The 6,691-nt window shown below is 42.0% G+C and overlaps 1 protein-coding gene across 6 annotated transcripts in view; it reads left to right on the top strand.

Moving 5' to 3' along the window:
* Positions 1–1,192: 1,192 nt before the first annotated feature.
* The window catches only part of ZNF462 (zinc finger protein 462), a 90,525-nt gene continuing 85,026 nt past the window's right edge, over positions 1,193–6,691 (top strand). For 5 of the 6 annotated variants that reach the window (XM_014958123.1, XM_014958122.1, XM_014958120.1 and 2 more), the window contains exon 1: positions 1,193–1,399. The gene's annotated coding sequence lies outside the window, so the exon portion shown is untranslated. Of the gene's footprint in view, positions 1,400–1,837; positions 1,912–6,691 lie in introns of those variants that run through there. The other variant, XM_014958119.1, reaches the window with a different exon arrangement.

Below are 6,691 nucleotides of genomic sequence, written 5' to 3'. Positions count from 1 at the left end.
CGGGAAGCCGGGGGGGGGATGTCGAGCAAAAGTAGCTCAGCACAATGCTTAATAGAAACGAGACGAAATAAAAATGCAGGCTACAGCCGCTTTGTCTTTGCTTGCTTGCCTTCATCACCAAGATACCTTTCTTTGTGAGCCTTGATCGTTAGTTTCCACGGTTTTAAATAATCAGTCACAAAGAAGCAGACAACTAGGTGTTGGAAAGCATAAAAGTTATTTTAAGTAGAATTATTTATTTTATTTTGCAGCCAAAAATGTTTCACCAATGTAGGAAGTGCTTTTGGTGCTCGGTAGTACAAGCTCTCTTTTCTCCTAAACGCTTGTGAGAAATAAAAAACCTGGAGATGACTGTCTTTATTTCCGGGAGTAGACTTCAAAATACGTGCCAGAAATGGACAATTCGAGTCTCCTTTCTCCACATCAAATGCGAGTTGGAAGGGGGATTAAAAACCAACCACGTGGTAGATCTGGTTTTATACTTTGCAACCTCCAGCTCCATTTATGTTCTTTACCCTGCTCAGGGAAGATTAGCCTCTAGATGGATGTGTCTGAGGGATCACCTCAGGGGCAGATCTGCATGCAGAAACCGGTTTTTGCCATGGCTGGAAGAGAGCTATGACCTAGCAGAGCGCTCCATCCGAGCGGCTCCCCCAGCATCGCAGGAGCTGCTGAGCGCTCCTGCACAGGAAGCTTTGTGAAGGCAACAGCTTGGAAGGGGAAGCTCTTCAGATCTTTCCCCCTTCTTCTCTTCCTCCCTGGCCTGTGAGTGATTCAGTGTCCCAAACCTTAACTTTTTGTTACCACCTTCCTCCTCTTAATCTCCTTCATCTTCAACACCTCCTCCTCTATCACTACCATCTTCTGCTCCATCTGTCTGCCTCCTGGATCTCTCTTGTTTGCTTGCTTTCCCCCCTCCTCTTCCACCTCCCTCCCTCTCTTTCTTCTTGCCTTTTCCTCCTCTCTTTTCTTCTCTTTTCTTTCTCTTTTTCCTCCTCTTCCCCTACACGTTGTTGTTGTTGTTAGAAAGGATTCTTGCACCCCCTGGTGCTCTTGCATTTTGTGTGGTAGGAGAGGAGATTGTCTTCTTTCTCTCTCTCCCTCTGGTTGCTCATTATTCAGAGAGAGACACAGAGGGTGAGTGAGAGAGAGAGAGAGAGACGGATATCTCAGGTCATCTGCAGCTGCAGCAAACCAGTGAAGGAGAGAGAGAGAGAGAGAGGGAGAGAGAGAGAGGGGGGGAAAAGCAGGGAAAGATGGCGATCCTCCATTGCTGAGACCTGGCAAGGAGCACATGAGACTCACAAAACAACTTCCACAACAATAACAAGAAGAAGAGCTAGGCAGAGAGGAAGAGGAGAGGAGGCAGCAGCAAGAGCAGCAGTGCCGGGACGCTCCTGTAAGTTCTCGCAATTAAAACCCATCTCCGGTTTGGCATTGGAGAGATCATCTCTCGTGTGTGTTGTATATATTTTTTTGTTTGTTTGTTTGGTCTTTTCTGTCTTTCCACCACCTTCCTCTTAAATCCATTCATTCGGTCAACGGAGGAAGGAGGAAGAAAGAAAGGAAGGAAAAAAAAAAAAAGAGGAGAGAGGGGAGCGAGAGCGGGGTGTTTTGTTTGAGAGAGAAGTCTCTTGCATGGAGGAGGAGAAGAGGAGGAGGTGCTGGTGGTGGTGGTGGTGGTGGTGGGAGGAGGAGGAAGGCGGTTAATTAATTTTTTGTTGTTGCAAGGGGGGGGGGGATATGGGGAGATAAGTGAGATATCAGCCGAGCTTTCGGGGTGGGGGGTGCCCGAGAGAATATGTGTGTGTGTGCGAGGTCTGGATGGTGCTGTGCGTGTGGACTTGGATCAGAGACGGGAGAGACACGGAGAAGAGAAAAGCTCCGTGCTGGCACGACCCAGGCAATCGGGTGACCTCTTTCTTCCTTTCTTTCTTTCTTTCTTTCTTTCTTCCTTCCTTGCTTTCTTTCTTTCTTTCTTTCTTTCTTTCTTCTTTTCTTTCTTTTCTTTCTCTCTCTCTCTCTCTCTTTCTCCCCCTCTTTCTCTCCGTCTCTTTCTCCTCGTCTTCTCTCGCTGCCCTCCTCCTCGCCACTGGTGAGGCTGGTCCCTCACCCCGGCGGTGGTGCCCCCACCGCGGATCTCCTGGAGTTGGGATGCGGGGGTCCCCGGCGGCGTCTGGGCTGGGGGGCTGGTGGTGCCCGCAGGAGGTTGCTTGGAGGAGGACAGCGTTCAGCTGGAGAGCAGGAGCCATTACACACGCTCGTGCTCTCCTTTGAGAGAAAGAGAGCGAGAAGGGAAGAAAGGAAGGGGAAGGAGCCCACTTCTTCTTGCTCAGTTCCCCGATGTCCTTACCTTTAAACCAGGCGAGGGAGAAGGCGCTTTCTCCCCTGCCCCTTTCTCAACCACCCGGAGCAGCTTTCTCCCCATCTCTCCCCCTCTTTCCCTTTCTTTATCTCCCTGTCCTCCATTTGCAAGCTGTCTGCTTTGGTTCCAGTCCAGGCTCCACAACACAAAGCTTCTCCTCGCTCTCGCACACATGCACACACACAGTCTACAGGCTCTTTATGTCTTCTGGAGTAACCTTCTTCTCCCCCCCCTCCCCGCTCCTCTTAGCATTGTGGTTTCTATTCTCCACACAGAGAGATCCTCCTGGAGCTTCATGTAGTTGTGATCTGATAGGATTTCTCCCCCCTTCACCTCCCTCTTTTGGGGGAGAAAAAGGAAAAGTTTCATTCGTTTTTCTGGTGTTTGGAAGGAGAAAGACCTTCAAGTTTGAGTGCTTTCTGCTGCTGCTTTTGTGTGTGTGTCTGTGGGGGTCTGTTTGTCTCATGAAGCTGCTTGCATGTCTAAGAGGAAGTGACTAGTTTGGCAGAGAGCTGTGATCTGAGTCAGGTAAGCCATGTCATGTTCTCTAGCTCCACCAGAAAATGGAGGAGAGAGAGAGTAGACAAAGCTGAGATGGGAAGTGCTCCTAACGTCGTGGATGTCTCTCCATGTTTTGAAGCTTTGCTGGCAGTAGCTGGCTTAATCATGATTTTTTCCCCTAAGGTTTCTTCAGTTTTTTCAATGTACAGCATTGTGATGGGTCTTCTCTCTGACTTCATGCTATCAGGAAATGAGGATTGGAGGAAATTGCTCAGATTCTCCTTCACACAGAGAAACACATCCTCAGGCTTTTTTGCTCTTATGCTTTCATGCGGAGGTCACCTTTCTAGATATTTTTCTTTGGTTAAAGACCACAGAATTTAGGAGGTTGATCAGTTGACCAAAGAAATAGTGTATATATGCATATATTTATAGATTTTGGAAAGCATTTGGAGGTAAGTGCACACAGCTTGAGGCTGCTCAGGTTCTTCCAGAGAACATCATGTAATGTCATTTTTTTTTTTTAGGTGATGAAAGTGATGCTTGAATTTTGGGATTTTTAACAACTGATTTTCAAGAGCATTCCTTCTTTTGGTTGTATTTTAAATTAAGATGGAACATTTCTCCCCACTCACTGGGTTGCATCAAAATGATACTGTCAAGCTTTTAGTAGGTTCCTCAGAGGATCATAACATACATAATTTCTCTTGGAAAAAACAAAACAGTTTTCACAGCTGTCTTTTTGATGTCTTAAAATATTTTTTTCTGAAAATTTAAGGCAACATTCTTATTAGGATTTTAATGTCATTATGGAAACCTAAGATCTTTAAAGTGAGATAGCAGTTGAACAGGTATTTGTGTGCTTCTTTTTAACCTACCTTTTAACCTGAAATCATTTCAAGTAGACTCAAACCAACCTCACTCTTTTCCCACCAACCTAAATTTGCACATCAGTTGCATAGTAGATGCAGTTCCTCAAAAAATTCAAACTACATGCTGAAATGAATGAGGGGGATGCCAGAGGTCAATGCTACTAAGCTTGAAGGCACAGCTCCATAGAAGGGTATCAGCAATGTTCATTCATAAGTTACTCTGAAGAGTTTAAGAAGGAATGTGTTACATATGAGAGGTGTAATTGACAGGATAAGTGACCAGTGAATCTCAATCAGAACATGGTCCCAGATGTGCAAAAAGAGTAGGAAGATTTGAGGATTGCAATGGCTAGCAATCAACTTGGGATCCAGCTGCTTCAAGGTTATAACCAATGCCCTTATTTTATTTTTGCTATGGAAGAAATGGTTTAGTTTATTATAACCTAATATACTTGGGAAGAATTAATTGCACTATCAACTGTGCATTTCTTAAGTTCTGGTTGCTGATATGTCACCCAAATTACTGAGATCCTGTGATGGTCTCCATCTTTCAGAAGTGGGCCATGGAACATACCACTTCTGGTATGTTTAATCTTAGATTTTGACAAAGTAAAGAGGGAGGTTAACTTTTTTTTGGTCTCCTTGAAGTGATGTTCTGTGATGCACTTTGCAGTCTCTGCACAGGTCTAAATCAGCAGCCACTGAAGAAACTGAAAAAGTCTCCACTGACCTTTGCTTGTTTGGATCAGATCCTACATATCCATCTTCTGTATGAGAAGACTGTAGGCAGTCTTCTTAGGGATCTGCTTGTATTTCATAGTTCAGAATTGTGTCTTCTCTTACTTCTTGAGAGGTCAACTCAATGCCTGGACTACAATGTACCCTACAGATACATTGCTCTTGAATGTAGCATATGCAACCCAAGAACAAGTTTGAGATTTAAGCTGTGAATCTTTATTGGATGGCCTCTTATCCTCGTTCTGTGGTGACAGACACCCTAGAAAACCAAATGTCATTGCAATCGTTTGAGTTGGAGTGAGAGTGGTGTTATTTCTATGGAGGTTTTTTCACTATAAGACTGAAACCCCTTTAGAGAATGATATTCTTGTTGATGATGTTTCTTGCTGTAGTTCTGCCTAGACAGACTGAAGTTCACTTTGCTGTTAAAATACTAGCTATTTTTAAAACCAAACCAAAACTAACCTACAAAAAAATAATCAAACCAAACCCCAAACAGTGACTTTTAAAGGAGCTCTGGAAAGATAATCTTAATTCATGAGATGGTGGTGACTAGAATGTTTCTTGTAATCAGGCACAAATTTCTTCATTCAGACAATGGCTTTCATTTGCTTTTGGTTTGTGGGCACCCAGAACATTTTCATGGTGCAAGCTCTAACAGAAACCGCATTCATAGCTTATTCTTCAGTATATAAACTTGCTGTTCTTAATTGCTATTCTCAACCCCATTAGACATAGTCTATGGACCACTGCTTTTAAAATGTTTAAACAATGATTGGATTTCCTTATACATTTTTACTGGGTTCATACTGGCTTACATCGTTGAGAAATTTAAAATATCATGTTTAGAATTTCTTTCCATAATTTAAAAAAAAATTGTTACAAGAGGAAAATTAAAAATGCGTTGTGTATGCTCAGACTGTGAAGAATATAAGTACATAATTGGATGCTGGAAAAAGAAAGTAGAACAACTGCAAGTTGAAGTGGAAAAAAAGACGATCATTTCAATTGAGTGAAGTTTATAACAAATTTCTTAGTATTGTGAACTTTGACTTAAAGGAGAATTTACTTTCATGAAGACATGAATGATTGAAAAGAGGGTTGATAAGTAGATAAGTACTGGAGGAGAACTGTGTTCTACATAGATGTCTGGACATCTGGCAGATGTTACTCTGGGCCCCAAGGAATGGACAAGTTTAATTTTAGCCTTAAAAAGGAAATGGGAAGAACTAAAGTCTTATAATAGTACAACTTACAGTTTGAGGAAGGTTACTTCAGAAAAGCCCAAAGACGTCTCTTCAAATTTGGAATTACCAGAAATGAGTGTAAAATGACTTTTTCCTATTGAGTTTTCCTATTATTCCAAACAACGTCTACAGTTACAGTATAAATTCAGATTGCTCCAGTTTGCTGTAACACTTTCTCTGCATGGTGTTATGGATAATTTCTTAAACTGAGCAGAACACTGCTTTGTAGTAAGAAACTGCAAGCAAAAGGACCTAAATGTATGAAACTGGTGAATAGTTGTGTAATACTCATTAACTAACATTGCCCTGTTTGAAGCTATTACTAAGCAAACTTAGAGATAAAAACATGTAGTATCAAAAAAAAACACCCAGTGAAATACTGAAAAGAGTGATTTGAAGAAGCATACTGATAGAGGAAGGAGATCCTATTTTGACTGGTCAGGAACTGTCTACAAAGGCCAATATGTCTTTGTGTCTTTTCACATATTTTGTTTCCTTATTCTTTGCTATATTTCAAATCCATTGTAGTAGAAAAATAATCTAAATGTTCTCTTCACAGATATTTCTGCATTTTACAATTAAATTATGCATTCTGTGAACTTGTTCTGGATGAAAACTGTCTGCTGCTAGTGCCCAAACTGTATGATTTGCTTAACTTGTGTACTGGATCAAGATGTGATGTAGTGGCTTTTGCTGGCTTCAGTAAAAATGTTGAACTTGATAAGTCTAAATGCTTGCTTTTCAAACAGTTGCTTCTTTCTAGAGTACTAAATAATCAAGCAATCTGTCTGAAAGGGTTTGTTTAATGGAAATCTTTCAGGTAGTGTTAAAATATAATATGGGCCCATAAGAGGTGAGCAGGAGGTCTGTGAAGTGTTAATTGAGGAGGGGATGAGAAATACCACCTTAGTCTTCAGAGAGTGAGAATAATATTGAAGGAAAAAATAGTATGATGAGAGTGAAGGCTG

The sequence above is a fragment of the Calidris pugnax genome, unplaced genomic scaffold (assembly GCF_001431845.1).
Source record: "Calidris pugnax isolate Ruff unplaced genomic scaffold, ASM143184v1 scaffold317, whole genome shotgun sequence".
Classification (NCBI taxonomy): Eukaryota; Metazoa; Chordata; class Aves; order Charadriiformes; family Scolopacidae; genus Calidris; species Calidris pugnax.
Note: the sequence above shows the minus strand (reverse complement) of the source record. Positions and strands in the feature narration are given on the sequence as shown.